This window comes from Notolepis coatsorum, assembly GCF_963971535.1.
Source record: "Notolepis coatsorum genome assembly, chromosome: 8".
NCBI lineage: Eukaryota > Metazoa > Chordata > Actinopteri > Aulopiformes > Paralepididae > Notolepis > Notolepis coatsorum.
The window spans coordinates 72,807,296-72,811,565 of NC_140172.1; the positions used below are offsets into that span (position 1 = coordinate 72,807,296).

Sequence of the window (4,270 nt, forward strand, 5' to 3'; positions counted from 1 at the left end):
AGGTGTTTTTATTTCGACACGCAAAACATATACCGATTTTACTAACTAACAGCATTAATAACAATCAACAATCATGGCTGTACATTATGTTTGGGATCCAGAGAGCGACCCACAGTATGATTCAGAAGAAGAAGAAGAAGTCGATTTGCAACAGCGAGGCTTACATTACATCGTTTCCGATTGGTAAGTTGATTGCACTGTTACTGTTAGTCTAATGGTTGTGTACTTCTGTCGCGGCCCGTCGAAAACACACACTAACGTTAGATTGTACTCACACCCCCCCCAAACAACAGCGATCGAGGCTTACAAATAGTTTACGATTGGTTAGTTGATTCCACCGTTAGTCTAACGGTTGCCGAAATAACGGTACTTACTTACTTGATCGATCAGCCAGCTTTTGCTTCGATAGCTTACTATAAGTAACGTTACCTTGCTTCAATAGTTTGCCAAAATGTTAGTTTATAAAGAGCAGCAGTTATACTGTATACAGTGTACTTACTTCTGTCGCGGCCCGTCGAAAACACACACTAACGTTAGATTGTACTCACACACCAACAGCTTTATACAGTGTCCCCCCCCCCACTCCTATGTACAGTTTCTACGGCAAATGTATATCCTTTTTTTTCTGGGCTCTCTTTGCATCACAAACAGTACTGTATTTACAAATATGGTATGTCATAAATATATAGATGTAGCAGTACTGTCTATCTATATGTCATATATGTTACGATGAATTGAAATTGGGGGACCCTGATGTAAACAAGACGAAAGTCTTTCTCTGGTCTCCATCATAGCAGTTGTGTTGGTATTGAGCAGTACTGTATTGTAGCAATTTTGATCATTGATTGATAATTTCATTCACCCTCAAATCAATCTACTAGGTGCACGTGCGGAAATTGTGAACGGATGCCAACAGAGGCTGAGAATGTATGCTGCATGGAAGTTCCACAGGTAAAGTAGTAACACAACCTTGCATCTTGGTAGCACTGAAAACCATGCATATGGCTAACGATTTAATTTTCTATATATATAGGTCAGACGTCGAATTAACCAGGAACCAACTGGACTACTGTGCATGGTTGATCATCCGGGATTGGATCCAGTGTGCTTCAACCCCTATACCATCCAAATGGCAACTAATATCTACAAGGCAGATTTTGGCCGGATACCAGAAAGCGGAATCAATAAGTAAATAATATTTATTACAGATTTATATATTTTTTTACAGGTGTTTCTCCATCTTGCATCTCTGACTATACTAATCTTTCTTGCAAACACAATCTAATCCTTATTGCACATCACATATAATCAATGCTTGCTACTGTCCAATGACATGACATGACAAATGGTTATTTCCCAGCTTTTTTTTTATTTTATTTGTGCATAAATATAATACTTCTTTTTCTTTAGCCGTTTCAGATATATCGCGTACAGGTGCTTTGTGGCGTGGTGTTGGGGATACTTAGGACGCAGAGTGAGGGTAGTAATCCCTTCCTGTGTAGTGGTTCGAATCCGCACCGAATTTCCGGATGCTGATGGTGTCTATACTGGCTTCAGACCGGTACAAGATTGAAGCGTGACACATAGGCGGAAACCGCTTCTTCCATGGAAGGCCTGTCGAACTGTGCGCACAGATGTTCTGGGATGGGAATCGCCTCAACCACCTGGATATATGGTTGGGGGTCACGAATGACGGAGTCAAACAGGAGCTCCATAAGCTGGTTGACATAGTCTGTAAATGAGAAATTGTTATTTGTTTTGTCATGTTAAAAAGGTTATTATTTATTCAATTTATTGTTATTAATGCTGTTCCACTGTAAGTGGAAATATTTTTCTATTTATATAGGTCATGTGTGTGCAATAATAAATGTTGTAATTTTTTGACTTACTGACTGTCGGAGCGATTTTCCTTGGTTTTATAGTGTGCCCACCCTTTTTGGCCTTTGGAAAGCTCATCTTGTAAGCCGGGGCTCCCGAAGCGTCTGTCGCTTGCTGGCGATTTGAGTTTTCATTGAAATGCATTGCAGCTAGGTATAGTCTGAAAGGAAAATTTCAATAAGCACAAGCAATATATTTGTAGTTACTCTGAGGTTATCTAATGCAACATAATGAGTTATTTGACAAATCAGGAGTCCATAATTAGTCATTTGTACACAATATAAAATACCTGCAAAGCATTCCAATGTATGAAAAAACAACGTTTTTTGGGGCAAAACGTAAAATCACACTGTGATAGGACTCCAGTGAAGACGTTTGATGGTGTGGACTTAGTTTGGCGACATCTTTGATGATCCTTGTGTTTAGCAGAACCTTCTCGAGCTGGTGGGCCGATTTTGAGTCTAAAGTAAAAAAGAAATTGCATTCAGATATTTCATTAGAGTATATTACAGTAGATTAGAATTATTCAAGCAAGTATACATTTGTAAATCACACCAATCTAGAATGAGGACATAAATAAATATGTTGAGTATATATTCATGATGAAAGACAGACAGACATACCAGGTTTAACCCACTTGCTACTATCTCTCGATACACGGTCAGCATGAAGACAACGCGGATAGAGTGGTTCTTCGTCGTGTTCATGTACATTCATCATGTGATTGAGACATGACTTCCACCTAGCCACCCTCTCAGCGGGCGTCTTCGATGTGGCAGCGGTCCAGTAGAGGTGGTTAGATATGTGTGGGCGCCATTTTTTTATCACCTTGCAGTCTTTCGCTTGTGCAACCTTGTCTAGCTTCTTAGACAGACCTTGAATTACATAACATAACATTACATAACAGTCGTATGACATACATGACATACAGATAGACAGTACTGCTACATCTATACATTTATGACATACCAGATTTGCAATTACAGTACTGTTTGTGATACAAAAAGAGTCCAGAAAGAAAAGAGTATATACATTAGGCGTAGAAACTGTACATTGGATTGGGTAGGTGGGGGTGGGGGGGACTGTACATTGGAGGTGGTTGGGTGGGGGGGGGGGGGGGGGGGGGGGGGGTTGGGTAGGAGGGGTGGGATTGAATGTGGGATGCCTTTCGACATACCTTTGGCCACGTGCCACACATCGTAGAAGTGTTTGATGCCCAGATCTCTCAGGTACTTTTGAATCTGCGGGTGACGATCTGTGACAATACAGTCCAAGGTCACAGATCGGTCCTTCAGAAGAGCGAGGCTTCTCCTCAAGCCTTCTAATTCCATATGGTAGCTGCCCCCCACCTCATTGCGTACTCGTTGAGGTACAAGCAAGGAAGGGAAGAGCAATGAAATAGCCTTTTCAAAATAGTCACCAGCGTTAAAATAACTATTCCACCATCCCACAATTTCCATTTCTTAACCCCCGCTCACACACACAGCCAGACCACTTCACACCTACAGCGATTCAAGATTCAAGACCGAGAGCTTTGTGTTCGTTTGAGCACAATGAAGGGTGCGGTGTCTTCAGACTTGTTAATTACCTGAATTAGTTGGACGTCTATGACATGATTGGTGGCGAGTTCCATCACAGAGTAACTACCGTACTTAGCACTGTGGCCTGTTGAAAATAATAATAACAATTTCAATCAATGTAGTGCAATATTAAAAATGTATTCATAAAGTAGAAATTTGACATTGGGGAGCTTTTTCTAACCTGGAGAATCGGCTCTCATGTCACCACCGATTATCACCATCTCTTCCTGGCTTAATCTGGCGAGGGTAAGCTCTTGGTCCTTATACCACATGCTCAGAACTGCCGGTTCCAAGAACTTCTTGGCGTGTTCCCGAAACGCTCTGTACTTTATTGTGGAGACGTGTAATGCATTGAGAACCTAAAAGAATAAATGAATAACGCTTTGTTAATATGCACGTGTGAATCACAAACAAAAACATAATGTATATCTGTTGTGAAGGGCCAGATTAAACCGAATATATATATTTATTTATATATATATATTTAATTGTATTTGTATATTCTCTAATATTCCCTGATATCCCTTGTATATTCCTTGTACAATATGCATTGAATATCCATTCTAGCCTACTGAACATCCCATAATAGTCTCCATTCTACTATTGGTCGAGACCTTGGTGCCAGGCTGCCATACCCCCCAGACCCAGTTCAAACGTACCGCTCAACATGTACGAACAAGTCCTAGTTTCGCGTAGGAATCTGGCTACCGCACCACTAACGGTACTATTTGTTCATAGTGCGTATATATACTGCGCTACTAAAGTAGGACTTCCTTTTTAGTCCAGTTTCTTACCCTCCAATAGAGTGACAG

The 4,270-nt window shown here is 40.7% G+C and overlaps 1 long non-coding RNA gene across 1 annotated transcript; it reads right to left on the bottom strand.

Annotated features, from left to right (window-relative positions):
• Nucleotides 1–1,439: 1,439 nt before the first annotated feature.
• LOC311232857 lies at nt 1,440–2,276 on the bottom strand. The gene is made up of 3 exons (XR_014619984.1): nt 2,168–2,276; nt 1,890–2,038; nt 1,440–1,732 (listed from the first exon to the last, which is right to left on the bottom strand). It is a non-coding gene; the product is annotated as an uncharacterized lncRNA (long non-coding RNA).
• Between the last annotated feature and the right edge of the window lie 1,994 nt (nt 2,277–4,270).